This window comes from Mauremys reevesii, linkage group 10, assembly GCF_016161935.1.
Source record: "Mauremys reevesii isolate NIE-2019 linkage group 10, ASM1616193v1, whole genome shotgun sequence".
Taxonomy (NCBI): domain Eukaryota; kingdom Metazoa; phylum Chordata; order Testudines; family Geoemydidae; genus Mauremys; species Mauremys reevesii.
This window is the reverse complement of record NC_052632.1, coordinates 34,283,470-34,304,148: the sequence shown is the minus strand read 5'-3', so window position 1 is coordinate 34,304,148 and position 20,679 is coordinate 34,283,470. Positions and strand designations below refer to the sequence as shown.

Genomic DNA, 20,679 nt, shown 5'->3' with positions numbered 1-20,679 from the left:
ATAAGTCAACTGTATTGTACTCAAACACAGGTCTGATCAGCCTGCTTGTTTTACTGTAAGCACATTTCTTAGGATTTTCCCCCCACCCACAACATACATTTCAGCTTTTTGCTGTAAATGGGTCACTTTTACACTCAAAACCCACAAGCGCTAGCTTCTCACAAACAATTGATTTTTTATTTAAAAGACATACAGCTCCTTGAAACCAAGCCAAGATGCTTCATTAACACTTTTAGCTCATTTAAGGGCCAAAGGCCTTTGAACAGAAACACAGATAGTCACAAAGCCCTTTTCAATAGGGTTTATTTTAAAATTTACAGCTACCAAGTTTTCTATCGCATGTTTGTCCCCTCACCATTCTCTAGCTGAATCCTTTTGGATTCCTTACAAATAGTCTTTTCCTTAAGCAGGAATCTGTAACTTTTTGTGCAGACTAGACGGCCAATATCACGCCGTGTCGTGGATAAATGACCCCGCGTTGTGTTTGGATCAGAATCACACGAGGCCCCTTTATTACGAGCATGCCGGGGGCGGGGACCAGCGAACTGGCTTACCCCTGAATAGAGATTTTTCAACAGGAAACCCCACAATTTGTGGGTCCTTGTTCACATGATTGCCATAACTGGAGAAATGCTGTGCAAGTGAGTGAGTGGAGCCCCTGACTGTGTTTTAAAGAAAATGAACCAGAAGGTGCCTCCAATTTTTCCACTCCAGCTGTAAGCAGGTTATTTTCTTTAAAACACAGTCAGGGGCTCCACTCAACTGCACAGCATTGAACAAGGTCCCCTTGCACTAAATGTTCTTGGCTTAGGCACAGACATTGCACAGCAGAACCTCTGGCAATCACGGTGTTTAATCAGCTTTCCAAACCCAGCTCAGCACATAGGCCCCAGAGCGTGTGGTTTATATCCACTGAAGTCCAAGACACTCAGTCGTGGGGTTGTTGGCCTGGCGCATCTATGACACGGCCCTCGCAATCTTCACAAAGCTTTTCCTCAGGCAGTGCTTAAGGGCAGCATAAACAGCAACGCTGCATAATAGTCTGCGTGACTTTTTACGCCACGACGTGGCACTGGCTCAGTTAGTTCTATGCCAAGCCTCCTCCGAAACCCCTCATGGCCATCATCCTCAGAGTCCTCTTCAACAATTTGTATCGGCATGGAGCAAAACCGAGGTGGGCCCAGTTCATCTTCCTGCTTGATGCAACGCTGTCCAGGGCTTCCAGGCAGTCTAGAAAGGCATTGTTGAGCTGTTGAGAGATTTTCAGAACAGAAACAGTGTAAGCGCCACAGTGTTTGTTTTTAGATTTACACAACTCCTGGTTCTTACCCGTTAAGAAGCAATCGCTTCTTAATCATTCATTTACCTGTGTGACGTCTTTACCATTCACCTTGTCCACTGGTGACTCCCCCCAGCCTCAATCGCATTCCACCTCTAAGTGGGTGGACAAAGAGAGGTCACCATGCTCATTGGGGTGTCTCACAAGCAGTTGGGTTTGGGGTTCTGGTTCCGGTTTATCCATCAATGGCTGGGCCGAAGGGCTCCTCGGTCACTCCCTCCTCCTCCTCCTCGGCACTGTCGCTGATGTAGAGCTTTCTCCGCGGATAGTCAAAGACCCTTGGGATGAAGACAGTCTGAAGTTCTCACGGGGATGGTGAAGGAGTCCAGGTTTCCTCTCAGCAGCCTTCCCACGATTTCTAAACCATGTGTCCTTGGTAAGAGATGGCCTCATCTGTCCGGCGCTGGGACTTAAGGGGTAATGGTGCTGCACTCTGATTGGCAGAGGGCCTTGGGAGGAGTTCTTAGTGGGGTCATATGGCCCACTTCCGGATGGGTCACCCTGCCCCAGAATTCTCCCTGATTGGTCAAAATCTCCTCTTAGGGCAGTCCTATCAGGTCAAACCCATCCTAATTGGTAGATGGCGGTCGGAGGAGTTCTTAGAGGGGTCACACGACCCACTTCTGGATGGGTCACCCCACCTCAGAACTCACCCTGACTGGTCAAATCTCCTCTCAGGGTGGTCCTTCTGGGATGAAACCCATCCTGATTGGTAGAGAGTGGTGGGAGGATTTCTTAGAGGGGTCACATGACACACCTTGCTTCCAGTCATGTGGCCACCTTGACCCCGGAGTTAAACCCCCCCATGGGGCGGGACTTCCGGTGACAGGTGGGAGAGACTAAGGGGTCAACGGGTAGGGCTTGGGAGGGTCAAGGGGAGGGGTTAGGGTTTGATTGATGGTGGCGTTCCTGATAAATACCAAGATTACATGGATAACGTGGAAAGAAATGTGGACTCGTTACCTCTGCACCGGGACTATGACTGCCCTATTGACCTACCACCTTGGTTGAAAGCTGCTTTTCCCTGTATTTATGCATTGTTGAGACCAGAATTAGTGGATCTCCCTGCATGCAGTCATGAAAACCGGTCCTAAGAGCAGGCCCTTTTGGGGAAGAAGAAATGTGGGACTCTGCTACGCCTCTCTTTAGACAATCAGCTCCTGAACAAAGTGATCATTTGAAACCATGACCCTCTGCTGCGAATCCCACAATTGTTGGCTCACAGGAAATCTGCAAAGGGTTTCATCAAACTTCATCTGCAAGGATTTCCAATCTAACCCTCGTTTGGCCAAGAGACAAATTGAAGACAGATTTCAAAACAGACGATGGACATTTTAACGGTCTGATATGCTAGTTGAGCTAACTAAGGGTCCCCTGACCTTGAAACACTTCATCAGTGATGTATTTGGGGACAGTGTCATCTATTCGGGTGAAATACGTCTCTTTTTGGAGAACCCAGAGCAGCACACGCAGCACATCCGAACCTGGAGAGGTTTCGGCAGCATGGTCTCAACACAGAATGGGAAAAGCGGAACCTCCAGCCAACTCTCCACAGAGTTTTGGGGGTACATCCTCTCCCCAGAAGATGTTACCATTGATGCAAATAAGGTGGAAGCCATTGATAAATGGGGCGAAGTTGGAAGTCCTCAAGAAGTGCAGCGCTTCCTAGACTTCACTCATCCTGTGAAATCGAGACGTGCTGGCTCTCAGTGATGCTTAGACGGAAAACCACGCACCCCACACAGAGGTTGGAACCACCCACTGCCCAGTTGTCCTGAGGAGCCATGATGTCTCCAGGAGCTGTGTGAAGGGCACAGGGATCAGCCTCTCAAAGGTAGGGGAGGGTCGTGTGAGGAGAGGGTCTAAGAGAGGAGGATCATGGGCTAGGCTCTGTATTTGGGCTTGGCAGGGATCGAGAGAAGGGAGAGGGCTGTTAGAGGGCAATGCGAGGTGGGAGGGGGGTCGGAGATGGGGGCAAGGCCTGAAAAGTTCAGCTGCTTTAGATCAACTGTGCCAGAGAATCACTGGTTGAAGTGACTGAAAGCTCTGAGCTGGGGCTGGCCAAAATCCTCCTCCTCAGATGGGAACATCCCAAAAGTCTGTAGAAGCTCAGCCTCTGAGGTGAACGTTGTGGCCCTAACCTCTCTCTGCTCTATACCTCACAGGATTCCAGCCGGCTGTTCCAATCCAGGAGGAAAACTGTGCCACCGAAGTCTCCCAGCACCTGGTCAGTGAAGTGCCACTTAACCCCGCTGTGATGCACAGACCTTGCCCTGGCTGGCTGCACAGGGCTGAATTTCACCCTGTCAGAGCGTAAGGAAATAATTGTCTGAAAGCCTTTTTCTTTTTGGATGTCTGTCTAGTGGGAAAGAACCATGGGGATTTTTAGCCTGTTTTGCCCCCATGCCTGGTGCTTCAATGATGCAGAGACGTGCTGATGCATTGGTTGATTTCCCCACCTTTTAATCTACTCTCTTCTTCTCTTTTTGACAGGTATTCTAAGGGTCCCCCGTGCATCATATGGGCATTCTTGAGTGTGCAGATTGCATCAGACCTGCACCTGAATAATTAATAGTGACTGAAATATGCAGACACTAAAGTTCTGCAGCCAAATTCTCAGAAACCTTCCTCTTCAATGTAAGATCAGGATTTTGGTTTAAATTTATTTTTATTTAAAAAAAATTGCTAAGCAGATGCTACACTGTAAGAAGAGGAAAGAGAATCAAAAACTGAAAGATTGTTACTAAAACCAGTGAACAACTGCAGAGAGTGGAGACCCGGCAAAGCAAACAAATGAATACTGTGAGTAAATAACCTGAAAGCAAATGGGGAAGAAAACCTCATCTGGGTAATTGTGGCTCTTGGGACAAAAATTGGGTTCCTGGTACGTAGCCTGGCTGAGATAATCCCTTTTCCCTGGGATTCCAATGTCATTCTCTGTGTGGTGTCCTTATTTTATTCCTAGGAAAAAGATCCCCAAAGGAGATGTAAGGATCCGGAACTCTAATGTCTGCCAGAAACTTCAGCCACCTTCACAGGTAGAAGTCACTGGCTTTCCTACTATGCCACTAGTGCTCTTTCTGCTCTCCAGGTCTGCTCCCTTCAGCAGGACAGAGACACCCTTACCTCCCCGAGTCCTGATTTCCTGCCATTCAAGGGGCTGAGGGTTTGCATTGCCCCCACCCCCACCATCAGAGACTTTTCCTATGGGAATCTCCCCAGAGCGGGGGAGAAATCTGTTCTTCCGTTAGAACCAGTCTGCTCAGTAAATCCACCCACACTGACCTCATCTCAGATGCTTTGTTTATCTGAGATTAGTGGTATCTTTGGAAAACCCTTAGCGTGTCGAGGTGTGAGGTGGAGCAGGGAATACAGGAGCACCAGCAGATTCCCCTGAAGAACACCACCCTGTCTTTCTCTGGTCAGGCTAGGGCTCACCGTCCATTGTGGAGGTGAAGACCAGATGAGAGCTGCTGGATTGACCTTGATGTGCCATGTCCTTGTGTGGATGAAGGACCTACATCTCAGGGATGGCCAGCAGCAGATGTAACACATGTGTCCAGGAATGGGCTAAATAACCTACATTGAGAGGTAAGTAAAATCGTGGCCACATATAGACATCACAGGAATTGGTGGGGATTGACCCAGGGTCCTTCAGCACAAGCCCCTCTCACTCACTGTCAACAAATCCAGCTCCACTCACTAGACCACACCCCATTCCAGAGCCCCAGATCCCAGGAGCCCTGATTCTCAGACCCAGGCCTCACATCACAAGGCCAAACCTCCTCCCATTCTGTGCCCTGTAGAAGGGACCATTGGCAGAAACCTCCTCTGCATTCCCCCTGTCAGAGACTGCGGCCACGGGTGACAAGTGAATAAGCTGAGATCTCCCCTGTGGGAATCCGAGGGGCTGCACATTTGGGGTTTCACAGGGACGGCGTCTGGCAGCCATTGACAGAGTGTTCCTGGGAGGAGATTTTCCATCTCTAACAAAGGGTTTCTGTTCCCCCAGATCTCAGCCGCTCAGCAGAATGCGGGAGAGCCGAGTGCTTATGGGCTAGAGGGTCCCAGGAGTCGTTGTGCAGCAGGGGCAGTGTCTGCAGTCACCATGGGCCACACCCTGCGCTCCAGACAACCCAGGCTGGTTCCCTGGATTGCAAAGGGGACTTTAGCTTGTGGAATTGGTGCTGGTGCCTGTGTCCACAACTGGGATGTTTTCATGAGGCTACTCCATGGTCCATGAAGCGCCATGCAAGCAAGGGGAGAATGGACATTAGAGAGCGAGGCCGGTGCCTTTGCAGGGCTGCTGCAGTCGAACATCCACAGCCAGAAGAGAGACGATGGGAAACTCGCTTCAATGGCTGGCCACAGCCACAGCAGCTGTCTCATAAAGCTCTGCTCATGCTCCAGCCAACAGAGGCAGGACGAAGAGCCACACTGGGAGAGCCTGATTTGCAATTAGCAAGACGTGGTTTTTTCAGTGGATTATGCTGCCCTGACCGTCTATTTCCTGCAATGTGCACATCCACCCTCCCTGGCTGACCTCAGTGGGAGCTAGGTTCTCCGTGCCCATAGGACAGGGCTGGCCTTACCATGAGGCGAACTGAGGCGGCTGCCACAGGTGCCAGACTGTGGGCGGGCGCCACTAGGATCCAGAGTGTAGAAAAATTGTCTGGTGCTGGTGCATATGTTTTCTCACTGCTCGAGATGCACAGAGATGGTGGAGTGCTGTGCTGGAGGAAGGGGGCCCAAGAGACATAACAGGCAGGCAGGAGAAAAGGGGAGAGGGAATAACAGAAAGCAACAGGAGCTTCAGGGAGAGAGAGGAGGAGGAGGAGCCTCTTATGTACCTCTTGAGCACCCCCAGGAGCCTGGACTGATTAACACCAGCTTCTCAGGGAGCTTCCTATTTCCTGAAGTAGTAGGAGCCAGTTAGGCCCTTAAGAGGCTGATATCTTCCCTCACTCAGGCCCTGCTACCAGCCTGCTTCTTTGTCCCCTTCAACTGAGTGTTGAGAGCCACTCTAGCTGGCACAGAACAGCAGTCATGAGTGAAAGAAGAAAACGCCCCTCTGGGGCAGCATTCAGAAAAAGAAAGCAAGCAAAGGAAGCTTTTCTATCTATGCAGGAAGGAGCTCTCCTGAGATACAGAGACACAAATGTTCACGGTGAGCCTTCCATCCCCAATGAGGATGTGAGTGGTGAAGAGATGCCTGATCTTCCAGTTAGTCAGAGTGCAGGCGACCTGGCAGCTACTGCAGCATCCATATCTCCATCCCAAATGGATGTAAACCATGCACATGCCTGAAGAAAAGTGTAGATCAGAGAAGAGTGTGGTGGAGGCACAAGAAACAGCTGCTGATGAGTTTAGTTCCTTAAGTCTAGATGATCCAGGACTGTGGACCCACCTGAGCAGTAGCCTGAGGGACTTCCTTGTACTGCATGGGCCACAGCAAGTGAAAAACTTCATGTTCCCCAAAGAAAATGAAAATAGAAGCTTCCATCCAACACATTCCTGGTGTGAAATCCCCAATGGTGACAAAGTGGAGAGGTCATGGCTTAGGTACTCAAAAACCTAAGTTTTTGTTGCAAACTCCTCCAGTCTAACGTTCCAGCCACATTGCGTTCTACAGGAACAAAGGACTGGCAAAATCTGGCTAGAAATGTGGCATGCCATGAGAAGGCAGCAAATCACCAGAGAGCATCTCATAGGCGGAAAGAGCTTGAGATGAGCCTAAGGGTAAAGTCCACCATAGATGATCAGCATCAAGAGAAGATTGCATCAGAGTCTCTTTACTGGCAAAATGTTCTGAAAAGGCTCATTGCCATTGTGAGAATGCTGCTACCCAAAACCCAGCACTGTGTGGCACTTCAGATCAGCTACATATGCCAAACTATGGAAACTTCCTTAAAATTGTGGGGCTGATGGCTGAGTTTGATGCCATAGTTGTCATTATGGAGGATAATGCTATGACAGGAACTGTTCTTGGGAGAACAGTAGCAGAGGGAAATGGAATCACCAGAAACATACATAACTTCAAATTTCTGTGTGGCTTAGTGTTGTGGCATGACATACTGTTTGAAATAAATGTTGTAAGCAAGAGACTCCAAGGTGTTGACCTTGATATATCTGGCGCAATGGAACAACTGGACAAAGCAAAGTCAGACCTACAGTCTGACCGGTCAGATGAGGGATTTCAAACCGTTCTGAAGAGTGCACAGAAGTTGGCAGAGGAACTTCACACTGAAGCTATTTTCCCACCCATTCAAGAATACAAGAGTCACCGAAGAAGAAGACATTTTGATTATGAGGCAGGGGATAATCCCATAAGAGACCCCAAACTGAAAGCCCTTTCAAGTTACATTTCAGCAGGATCTACTCCAAAGGCTGTTCTGGAATATATGTGCACAAATAAGATGACCAGCCTCTTTCCAAATGCTTTTGTTGCTCTGCACATACTTCTATCACTTCCTGTAACAGTTGCCACTGGAGAACGCAGCTTCTCCAAGCTGAAGTTAATAAACACACGTCTACACTCCACAATGACACAGGTCAGCCTTGCATCCATCTCAATAGAGCGTGAGCTGGCCCAGACGGTGGACATGCAGGAAGCATCAACCTTGCATTTTTTTTAATTTAATTTTTAAGGCCAGGTTCAATGGCATACTCTGGCTGCTCTAACCCAAACTCAGAGCATGGAGTCCAGTTAGACTGGGTTAGCAGATGCTTTGCATCACCAGATTCACACAACACCATGCCAAAAGTTCCCTGCCTCTTTCACCTCCCGACATCCCCTCCATGCATATTCCAAATCCCTCTTCCTCTCTGTCCTCCATAGTCCCTTGCACACACTTGCTCCAGTTTCACCCTCCCTCCTGCTCCCCACATATTCCCTCTTTCTCTCTCTCTCTCTTTCTCACACACTCACTCATTTCCCCCCTCTTGTATCCTTCCACACACAGCTCTGTTTTCCCTTTACTCTCTCCTCTGTTGAGTAAATCTAGTGCAATAAGTAATATTTGAAAATAAATATTCTGGATTATTTTTTTCCTTTTTTCATAACTGAAAGTTTCTTCCAGCAGAGGCTGATGCATAACATTCTTCTCTATGGCTTTGTCTACACTTGAGGCATTAAAGTGTTGCTGTGGCAGCACTGTCAAAAAACCGACTTTCCAATGAGAGTGAGACCAACACCCATATTTGTTAAAAGCAGCCTGAAACTTCAGTCCCACTGGGAACAATGGGAAATAGATGCCTTTCTCAAAATAGCCACCTGACCGTGGGCTTGGACTTCAATCCTGATGGAGATAGCCATTTTGAAAGAGCAGTTCTTAGTGGACTTCTCAGTAGTAGAATATTATTGGTTGAGCTTGCGAAGGCCATACACTCACTTCAAAGGCATTTTTCTATTTGTCCGTCTGTGTGCATGCCGTATACCTCAGCCAATCCCAAAATTTCAGAAAATGCTTTTGACATCAATTGCAGAACCCTATTGATTTCTGGGGAAACTAGGGGAAACACATGAAGTCCCTGCCATCTATTTAGTACCGCAACAGCTTGAAGAATCTCTAAAGTTGTCTCTACAGCAAACAATCAGTTGATGGAACCCTTTAATGCCTTCCAGCATAGCAACACCCTATTTCTTCTCTGCTCATACTCCCTATTGAGTGTAACCTGTTGACACCCTGAATGACCTATTGTGACATTGCATTCCATATTCTTTATGGAGATATGCTTATGAATATGATACAACTGGAATATGCTTTATGTGAGATAGTTCATGTGAGATATCATTGGATAGGTTATGTTTTACTGAATGTGTTTGTCCTACTTGTGTGAATATTTCATTTCTGTTTCTAAAGTTAGGAATATTGGCCTGTGTATCTATTTAATATTTCCTGCTTTGGTTCACTTCCACTACTAACACTTCAGGTACAACAGTGGAGAAGCCAGACAGTGCTAATGGCCCATCAGCTAGCACAATGGACTATGAAAAGGCTTGCCTTCCTGTGGGTGCTCCATATTGCTGCTAATGCATGGACTCTGGAATACTACAATCAGGTGGTTTTGTCACCTGATACTGAACATTACCTGTGACTTCTTGTAACTTTCCACTGGAAAGGAAGTGGTGGGGGGGTTCAAGTTTGGGAGACAAAGGATTCCTGCCTTATGCAAATCCTATTTAAGGGTGGGGAGTGAAGTAATCTGAGTGTCAGTTCTCCCTTGCTACGCCACTCAAGATGCTGCTGGAAACAACTAAGGGCTTGGCTACACTTACAAATTTGCAGCGCTGCAGCAGGGTGTGAAAACCTGAGATTGATCTTTTCAAGGACCGATATAGCTACATTCACTGCATCATGTTCCTTGTAGTATTCACACAAGAGGTCTACAAGTTTCATCCGAGTGTCAGCTTCCTGCAGCCGACCTTTGGGGATTGGTGCTTTTTTTTCATAGTCAGCATTTTCTAAGCTGAATTTAAATCTTTCAAGATCTCCTTCCTTTTCCCCTGAGAGATTGTCCAGTATATCTAGAAGGATTTCTTTCAGATTTTTGTCTGTAGTCATCGCAGGATATTACCAATAACCTGAAAAATAAGTGGAGAATTAAAAGTCAATTATGTATGAATATCATAGTGTTGCTGAGGTGGTAATTCAGTACGCATACAGCTTTAGGTGTAGTGATGTCCTAATTGGAAAAAGAATCTCTACCTGCACGGAGAAACAAAAAAGTCCAACATCACAAGTTACACTGTAGCCTGTATTTCTCTGCCCTGAATGGCAGTGATCTCCATGTGATCAATAGTGTGACCATATGAGAAATGACAGTGTGGTGCAGTGTAACATACAGTTCTTAGTGGCATGAGTTTGTGATGGACTTGCCACCCTAAGCTCACACTGCACCCAGGCATCAGCAATCACTGGGTTTGAGGCTGGAGGGCAGCTCGGGTTATGTGTCAGTGAAACAAGGGTTATTTTGTTGTTTAGTGTATTGTGTTACTGCTGGGGTTACAGGGTGATTTTTCTCATAGGGCTCTGTTAATGGTCCTTCTTATTAATTATGGTTTTGTCCCTGCCCAGAAAAATAAATTGATATATATCTGAGTTCAGCATTTATTTTGGTGTAGATTCCTACATCCCTGAAGGCTATGGAAGAGAACCAATGGGTTGTGGCATAATAGGAGGCAAATGGGGGTTTCCATCCCAAGGCACGTGGGTTGGAATTTGGGGACAGCTGCCTGAACCAGGGTGCCCCCACCCACCACACTTTGTATCCAGAGATGGTCTGTTTTTCTGCCCACTCTCTCTTTCACTGGCCTTCTCATTCACTTCCAGCTGTAGCAACAGGAGGCAGAAACCACTCAGATCCTAGTGATTCCCTTTGTGAAGGAAGAGGGATTTCACTCAGAGTGCCTAGTGCCAGCATCCCCAGCGGTGACAGCAGAAGCAGAATTGCCAACCTCAAGAGATCAGAAATAATTAGACTTTTAAAAGACATTATGTTATTTGGTCTGTCATTGGATTTCTGAACTCCCCCTGCCCATCCTCAGTGTGTGAGAGATAATTAGTGTTGCCCAGTCTCTCAGGTTGGGGTGAGGGACATGGCTCCAAGAGCTCTTCACCCACCCCTGTCCCTTCCTAGGCCCGATGCTCCCAGGAGGGAGGGGGCAGGAGTAGACGTGCCGTCCATCCCAGCCCCATTGCTCCCAGCCCTACGCTGCTGTGTTCTTTCTGCTCCCCCTGCTCCTATGAGAATGGCTTCCAGTTACTGAAGGGAGGGGCTGGGAATGGAAAGACCTCTTCGAAAGCAGCTCTGATTGGCTGACTGCTCCACTTGCTGGCCGTCTGGGGCAGAGCAACCAATCGCAGGGGGCTCTCCCCATGGCAGAACTCTGCTGAAGGGGCTGTCACCTGTCCTCCTTGGCAGGCTGGGTCTTCCCTCTTCATGACAAGCAGGGGTATCAGCAGGGGACCCTGCTTTCCCTTGGAAGCTGCTCAGCGGTCCCCTCTCCCCCTCAGAAAAGCAAAAGCAGCATCAGAAGAACCCTCCAGTACTTCCCTCAGCTGGCAGGGTATATCCGGTTGGGTGGGGTATCTGGCCCTACCACAGGCTTCTCCTCCTGCCACATCGCAAGTGATTAGTGTACAAATCACTCCTCATACAAATCCAGCATATGAGAGCCCAGCACATTTCTAATTTGCAGTGCTTGCACTCTTATTGTTTGTGCCTCAGAAACTGAGGAAGGAGCTGGTCTCTTCTTACCCTCAGTTCTATCAGATGATGTTTGTCTCTTGCTGGGGCGAGGGGAGTGAGGGTCAGTAGACGACCTCGCCGAGGATGAGGATCTCTCTGGTCCGACGCAGGTCTATCTTCCAGTCTATCTTGCCAACCTGGTCAGCTAAACTTATGTCATCAATGGCTGCTTTACTCCAAAAATCACAAAATGTACAAGTTGTTCCATCCCCGAAGGACCAGTCACTTATCTCAGGGCAAGTCACACCTTAGACCTCACACCAAGGACAACACTGACAGACAATTCTATAGTAAACTAACTACAGATTTAATAATTAAGAAAAGAAATGCCAGAGTTATTTACAGACCATAGCTTATAAGCCTGTTTGTTGGCCTGAGAATGTCCATGCTGAGGTGTGGGCAGGGAGCTGGGACATTGTCTGTTGTTTCTGCTTGGCCAGATGGAATCGCTAGTATAATGGGAAGAGATAAGAGATGAAGCTGAAGTGTTACAAGTTATGGTGGAAGTGCAATATATGACCATAAACAGTTAGGAAGAGCAAAGTCGGGGAGGGGAGGCATAAGAAACACTAAAAGTCAAAGTAAAGCCTGGCCTTGGCCTAAGCACAACTTCACTCCTCACCCCTCCCATGGGATACAAAAGGGATACAGAGACTCATGATCCTCCAAAACAGAACATGACCATAAGTTGTAAGGAGTGGACTAGGGGCATGCACTGCAGATATATATGGGCTTGCTAAGAATGGGGGAGAGATGGCTGCCAAGGTAGGCAAAGTATTCTACACTTTCCAGTTCTTCTTTGTTAATATAGATCTTCCTTGCTGAGTCTGATGATTGACCGGGGACTGGCTGGTGGAGAACTTTTGTTTTGCTGATGTTCAGAGTTAGTCCTAGGCTTTTGTAAGCTTCAGAGAAGCAATTAAGGTCTGTTTGTAGATCCTCCTTGAATGGACGACTACAGTACAGTCATCTGTGTACTGGAGTTTGGTTAGTGTTGCTGATGTTACTTTAGTTCTGGCACGGAGACAAGAGAGGTTGAAGAGGTTGCTATCAGTCTGATATTTGATGCCAATGCCCTGTGGTAGACAGTCTTGTATTAGTATTTTCATAGCTGCTCAGAAAACGGAGTAAAGGGTGGATGTCAGTATACAGCCTTGTTTTATACCAGTTTGGTGACAAAGGGCTCAGAGGTAGAGCCATTGCACTGGATAGAGGCAGTCATCTGACATGGAGGAATCTAATAATGGTGATAAATTTGCTTGGACAGCCAAAATTTGACATGACTTTCCACAGAGACTCACGGTTGACAGAGTCTAAGGTGTCATAGGTCTCATCCCCACTCTGAACTTTAGGGTACAGATGTGGGGACTTGCATGGGCACTTCTAAGCAATTACCAGCTTAGATCTGGTCTCGCTGCCACCATCCAGAATTTCTGAGTACCTGGATCACTCCCTTTCCCCCAAAAACCTTCCCCTCCCTGGGTAGCCTTGAGGGACTCCTCCACCAATTCCCAGGTGAGTCCAGATCCAATTCCCTTGGATCTCAAAAATAGGGAAAAAATCAATCAGGTTCTTAAAAAGAAGGCTTTTAACTAAAGAAAAGAAAAGTAAAAGAAAGAAAAAAAACCCTCTGGGAGACAGCATACGAGCACATCTCGCAGACAATAGATTGAAAACACAGGATGTTCCCCTGGGCAGAAATCTTAATACACACAAGAATACCCAATTTGATAATTCCCCCATAATTGCACCAATACAAGTTACAAAAGAAAATAAACATAAACCTATTTATTCCTTTCTAAAACTTACTACTCTGATAAGAGGCTGGTTCCTTGATCTTTTTCACTCCGGCTGAAAACTGAAACTGACTAAACAAAGGAAACTTCCCTCCTTCCTTTTGAAACATCTTGTTCCCCGATTGGTTCCTCTGGTCAGGTGTCAGCTAGGCTAGGTGAACTTCTTAACCCTTTACAGGTAAAAGAGGTATTAACCCTTAACTATCTGTTTATGACAAAGGCTTTGGTCAAATCAATAAAGGCCATGTACAGCTCCTGGTGTTGTTCTTGACATTTTTCCTGGATCTGCCTGACTGCAAAAATCATGTCGGTGGTGCCTCACGATGGTCTGAAGCCACACTGGGACTCTGGAAGTACTTCCTCTGCAAGGGAGAGTAGGCAATTTAGTAAGATTCTAGCAAGAATATTCCCAGCAATGGAGAGGAGGGCAATAGTTGCCACAGTCGACTCAGCCCTGTCTCCCTTTTTGAAAACGGTGATGGTGTCAGCATTATGTAAATCAGCTATGATTTCTTCTGTGCACCAGATTTTAAGGAGCAGCAAGTTAAGCTTGTTAGTCAATGTTTCTCCCCCCGCATTCAGTTCTTCAGAAGGTATGCCATGTCCTGGTGCTTTATTGTCCTTCATTTGTTTAATTTCTTTGCAGATCTCGTCAGGTGTCTGTGGGTTGGCAAGAGTTTCCCAGATTGGGTGCTGAGGAATTGAGTCCATGGTGTCGTTAGATTTAGAAGCTTTTGCTAGTGTTCTTTCCAGTACTCTGATGGATTAATTATCTTTAAGAAGGGTTCTATCATCTTCAGATCTCAGAGGTATGAAGCCCCATGAGCGTGGTCCATTCAAGGTCTTTGTCTCACAAAAAAAGCTCCACATATCATGTCTGTCAGCAAATATTTGGATTTCTTTTGCTTTGTCCTCACACCATTTGTTTCTTGGATCCTCCTTTGAACTTCAACTTTGAGCTGGTGGAAAGACTCTGCTTCTGACTTGATTGTGGTTGGTTTTTTGCCAGTCACAGAAAGCTTTCCTCTTCTGGTTCAAAAGGGCTGTAATCTCAGTGTTGTTATTGTCAAACCAGTCCTGATAGTGGTGGGTAGCAAGGCCAATGGATTTCACGCAAGCCTTGTAGATGGTCTATTTTAGGGTTTCTCAGTCTTCTTCAACATTTCTGTTGTCATTTCCAGGTATGCATATGGCCAATGTTTCACTGAGGAGTATCTGGAAGTTCTCTTGGTGCAATGAGGATTGAAGTTTTTGGATATTGTAGTGCCATCTATGTGATTTGGATTGTTTTCAAAGTTTCAGTGCCATCCTGATGGATATGACTGACCTTGCCAAGCAGTGGTCAGTCCTGCAATCATTGGCTTCTCTCATGACATGGGTGATTTGGACATCTCTTAGATTCTGTATTCTGACAATGACATAGTCTGAAGGTGCCACTGTTTTGAGTAGGAATGTTGCCATGTCATTTTGTACTTGTTGTTTTGTTGGAAGATTCTGTCTGTGATCACAAGGTCGTATTCTGCACATTTGCTGAGTAGAAGGATGCCATTGGAATTGGTCTTGCCCACTCCTTCCTTCCCAATGGTACTACTCCATACATTAGAATCTCAGCCAACTCTTGCGTTAAAGGCTCCTAAGAGGATTATCTTATCTGGTTTTGGAATGGATGAAAAATTGTATCAAAGTCAGTGTAGAAGGATTCTTTCTGTTCTTCTTCAGCATTAAGTGTTGGTGCATATGCACTGATAATAGTGGCAAATAACTTATTGACCAATTGGATGCAGAGGGTGGTAAGGGGCTCATTGATGCTGATGGGGAGCTCAGTCACGCAGTTGACTAGAAGGTTCTTGATTATGAAGCTGTCACCGTGTATTTGCCTAACACTTGCTGGTTTTCCTTTCGAAAAGAAAATGTAACTATCGCTCTTTTCCCTCAAGTGACCTTCATCTGCATGTCTTGTTTCACTGAGAACGACAATGTCAACGTTGTACCTTGAGAGTTCTCAGGCAACAATTGCTGTTCTGCGTTCTCCAAACAGCATTGCTCTTAGGGTCTTAAGTATATGCAAGTTTCTCCACCACGTCAAGGTGTCAGCCCAAGGAGAAGAATTGTAGTATATAGGAGTACAGTAATACCCCTGTGATGGTATAGCCCATAAGGCTTCATGGGAATATGCTTATGAATGTTTATATTATATAATTAGAATATGTTTTATGCTACACATGCCATGCAACATATTTCTGTAAAGATTATGATCTAGTGAATCTATTAATCCTATTTGTATGCATATATTATTTGTATATTCAAAATGATGAATATTGGTTGTGTACTGGCTTGATTTTTAAATAGCCTTTGTAAAGCATTTGTCCAGCTTCTTGAGAAAGGAATGTGCAAAGTAAAGGCCCAGTCAAGAAGCCTTTAAGGGACAATGAATCTTGGAAGGCTCCAATCCACATAAGAAGTCTACATGAGGACTTTCAAGGTAGCAGATAAGCAATGGCTGCTGCCTGTAAAAACGGAGTCATGCATGGACATGTGACCTGCCCACGTGACTCCAAAACTCCATTGTGGAGCTGGACTTTGCAGAGGAGAGAGCAGAGGGTCTCCACCCACAAGACAAAGTCTATTTAAACCCCTGGGATACCCCTCCAGTTTGTCTTCAGCTGGCTAAAGAGATAGACTCTCCACCCCCAAGGATACCTGAAAGAAACTGGAACAAAGGACAGTAACTACAAGGGGTGTGAGTGATTGCCTGACCCAAACTGGAAGGAGAGTAGTCTGCAAACAGAAGCTTACTGGGTGAGGTTTTTAATCTGTATGCAGTTTTCTTAGACATAGACTTGCGTGTCCTATTTTATTTTGCTTGGTAATTCACTTTGTTCTGTCTGTTACTACTTGGAACGACTTAAATCCTACTTTCTGTATTTAATAAAATCACTTTTTACTTATTAACTTAGAGTATGTATTAATGCTGGGGGGTGGGGGAAACAGCTGTGCATATCTATCGGTGTTATAGAAGGCAAACAATTTATGAGTTTGGCCTGTATAAACTTTATACAGGGTAAAATGGATTTATTTGGGGTTTGAAACCCATTGGGAGTTGGGCACCTGAGTGTTAAAGACAGGAACACATCTGTAAGCTGCTTTCAGTTAAGTCTGAAGCTTTGGGGCACATGGTTAAGACTCTGGGTCTGTGTTTGGAACAAACTGGCGTGTCTGGCTCAGCAAGACAGGGTGCTGGAGTCCCAAGCTGGCAGGGAAAGCAGGGGCAGTAGTAGTCATGGCACATCAGTTGGCAGTTCCTACGGGGGTTTCTGTGATCCAGCCCATCACAACCCCTTTAAGTAATTTGTGAGCTGTCTAGTGGTGATCACTGTTCTGTTTTAGAAGCCATCAGAAACTAGTCAGAGGAGCAGTGTGTATTAAACTAGGCCTTGTATGGCTGTATATAGTTAATAAACATGCTTATTTGGGAGCTATTGAAATGGATTATTAAGGGCCCATGGTTTGTCAGGCCTTTTCACCAGTACCAGTGAAAAGTCAAAATCCCTTATCTGCAATACAGAGCAGTTTATTTGAGAAAGAATTATACAAACGGTATACAGTTATACAAAATACATTCCCCCATAGTTAGCCTCTCTCCCACAAACATACACCCTCAGTAACTACGCTGGCCTAATGCAGTATCCTGATTGGCAAACATGGCAGATAGCCACCAGCTCAACGGATGGCTTCTCTTCTCTTCTTTGCTCTTCTCTTCACAGTCACCTGATTTGTCTCAGATTCCCTCATAGCAAGTCTTTAGCTGCCTTGAGACCCTCTGGTTTCAGATCCTACTTGAACCCACGAAGCAGAGTCTCAGCTACTCTGTCTAACAGCATTATGAGCCTCTAATTAATAGTTCCCCTTCTTCCTTTGTGTAACAAGGTTGCACTCACTGCTGTGGCACCTCCTGCTGATCAGTCTGTAAATTAGCTCATTTCCAGAGCTGGAGCGCCCTCCTCTGGTGGTGTCTCATCTGCCGTTACCTAACCTTTTTGTCTCCACCATGCCAGGGCCTGCATCCATCCCAGACCATGGTGCTCCTTCCTCTGGGTATTGCTCCACAGGATAATCTAGGCAGCACCCATGGAGCAGAGCTTACTGCTCCCCCTGCCTAGGCGCCGGGTCTGCTGGCAGCTGGCCACTTCTGACAGGCTGGGCACAACAGGCAAGGAGCCAGGCAGGGAGCCTGCCTGAGTGCCACTGACCCAGAGGCACACCAGGTCAGCCCCCACCCCAACCTCCAGCCCCCCTGTGCACTCCAAACCCCTTATCTCCAGCCCCACCCCAGAGCTCGCATCCCCAGCTGGAGCCCTCTCCTCCTCCCGCACATCAAATCCTTGCCCCAGCCCAGACTCTCCCACACCCTGAACCCCTCATTCCTGGCCCCACCCTGGACCCCACACTGCCATTTAGAGCCCTCACTCCCTCCCAACCCCTGGGCTAGAGTGTTTGGTTTTTGTGCCAATAGAAAGTTGGCAACCCTCTGACCCATACAAAGCTGTACTGAGTTGAGTCACAGGAACAAAGAGTGTGATGCACTTATGGTGAGACAGGGGGAGGCCAGACAGAATTTGGGAGCCACTTTCCTTTCTCTGCCTCTGTTTTCTAACTATTTAGACCAGGGGTAGGCATCTTATGGCACATGTGCTGAAGGCGGCACGCGAGCTGATTTTCAGTGGAACTCACGCTGCCCACGTCCTGGCCACCGGTCTTGGGGGCTCTGCATTTTAATTTAATTTTAAATGAAGCTTCTTAAACATTTAAAAAACCTTATTTACTTTATATACAACAATAGTTTAGTTATATATTATAGACTTACAGAAAGAGACCTTCTAAAAACGTTAAAATGTATTACTGGCACACGAAACCTTAAATCAGAGTGAATAAACGAAGACTTGGCACAGCACTTCTGAAAGGTTGCTGACCTCTGATTTAGACCCACAAATAGAGACAAGATCCCAGCACCCAGAACCAGTGGTGATGGCTCCCTCTCACCCCACCTGCAGAGTCTGCACCGAGTGAGAAAAACTCACCTGTGAAAGGGAAATTCAGAGCAACCCACTCAGAGTGTTAACCCTTCCCTCACCTCAGTGCTGCCCTGTCCTCCGGGGGTTCAGATGAGCCTGGCTGTTACACAGGAGCACAGATCGGGAGGGACACAAGGCACTTCCTGCAATTTGTACAACTTGTTTTGTGTTTTAAGGGGTGGCTTCTGCTTTTTTGTGTTTTGGGTTGGGTTCCCCCCACCCCCTGTCCCGCCAGCGAGTTGCGCAATCCTCTTCTCTAGGTGAGAGTACACAACTGAAAAACAAGCTTGAAAGGCTGCTTCCTTCCCATGTTGATTTTCCCTTTCACCTTTTGGGTGGCTCGACTCAGCTGCATGTGTTCTTGGTGCTTGCTGGCTCCCTGCCTTACTTTCAATTCAGCCATCTCAGCACATGGCACTGGGTGTGTGTATGGGGGGGTTAAGAAGGAGGTGAACTGGAGGGCACTACCGCTCTTAGCAGCAGCCCACGATTTGTCTGCCTTCAACTGTGTAAGGCCAGGCACAATTGTAGTCCCTGCAGAGATTGCTCCCTCCAGGTCACCCCATGGAGGGGAGAAGGCAGGAGAGGTGGGGCAGTGACACCAGCCTGCAGAGAGAGACTGGCACACCCAGAGGGGGCAGCAGGTGCTGTGCTCCTTCTGCAAACCCAGAATTCCTCCCTGACCTCGCCTTTGACCTCCCCCAGCACAGAGCTGTACAGACACATGGGGAGGGGAAGTAGCAGCAGAGGTACATGAAGCATCACAGGTACAAAGAGCCACATGGGGATGGCAGATGGGAGGACTGACGGGTAAAAGGTGCACACCACACAGAGGGGGCCGGGGGTTGGGAGTCCTTGGAAGGATTTGGGGGGTCTCACTGGCAAAGTCCAGCCCACACCAGTGGGGGTGCAGTGGGGAGCTAGGAGCTCAGGGAAAGTGGGGATGTGGGTGGTGGGACTTGGGGGGAACCAGGCTGAGGGACCCCTTGATTGGGGCATATAGAGGGGCACTGGAGTGAGAAATTTTCTGGCCAGAGACAAGGGAATCAGGCATTAAACTTGGGAGACCAGATACTGGTGAGAGCCCGTGGGCTGCCTGGGGGACTAGGTCTGTGGCAGTTTCTTGCCCAGGAAACTGGGAGATGGGGGTAAAGGTGGGAGCCAGGGGCTGGGCACTCACAGGGAAGGATAAGACTTGCACTGAACACATGGAAACCCCTCCTTCTCCAGGGCCAGGCCTCTGGCTGTGCTATCCCGCTCCGGTGTAGTTTGGGGGTTGGTTTGGTGGAGCCATGGAGGCAACTGCTGAGCTGCACCTGGAGGTGATGGGACGTGTGCACAAGATGAATGGGGGTGATGTGTATCGGGTGACGTGGGCATGAAACAAGTGGGGCGATGTGTGCGCTGAATGGAGCGTGAATTGGTGTGTGCAGGTGCCACAAATGGCTATAAAACGGCTGGGGTGGGTATGCACAGTGATTGGCTCTGTCTGTGTCTGGGATGTGTGTGTGGGGGTAGGTGATGCAGTAAGTGGTGTCTGGAGAGTTTGTGTGTAATGAGCATGTGGGTGGAAGAACAGGACGGAATGAAAGTGGGTGTGCAATGAATGCTCAGTTGGATGGATGGAAGGAATGCGCCAAGTGGGTGTGAGTAGGGCAAACAGGTAATATATCAATCTATGCAGATGTATGCAAATATATGTAAATATTCATTTTTGTTTGTTAATGTTGGCAGGTCAACAGCGTATCTGAGCAACTCAATATTTTTAACATATTTCTTCTCTCAACTCCCCTTTGATGTAGGGCAGTGCTGTTATCCTGTTTTACAGATGGGGAAACGGAGGTACAGGGCAACTAAGTGACTTGCTCAAGATCATACAGGGAGTCTCTCACAGAGAAGAGAATTGAAACCAGGCACCCAATGTCCAGGCCAGTGCACTGATCCTGCACCATCCTCCCTTTGTTAAAGCTAATTTAAGTTAAACTTGTGCAACTTCCCCATGGAAATGACCACTGAAATTGCACCATCATGATTCTCCAGGAGGTTTAAGACAAGAAAAATGCAGAAGTGCAAACAGAAGCTCCTTTGGGGAGCAGAAGGAGCCAAAGATCTGGGCCCTACAGTCACTCTCCTCCCGCACATCCCTCTGTTCCTTCCCAGTGTCTGCAGTAGCAATGGGGACTTGTAATCCCGGAACCTATGGAATGTGAAGAGTAGCACA

At 47.3% G+C, this 20,679-nt stretch overlaps 1 long non-coding RNA gene across 1 annotated transcript; it reads left to right on the top strand.

Moving 5' to 3' along the window:
* The first annotated feature begins 3,702 nt into the window (after positions 1-3,702).
* LOC120373117 lies at positions 3,703-4,921 on the top strand. Its single transcript, XR_005585398.1, has 3 exons — positions 3,703-4,141; positions 4,305-4,377; positions 4,766-4,921. It is a non-coding gene; the product is annotated as an uncharacterized LOC120373117 (long non-coding RNA).
* Positions 4,922-20,679: the final 15,758 nt, after the last annotated feature.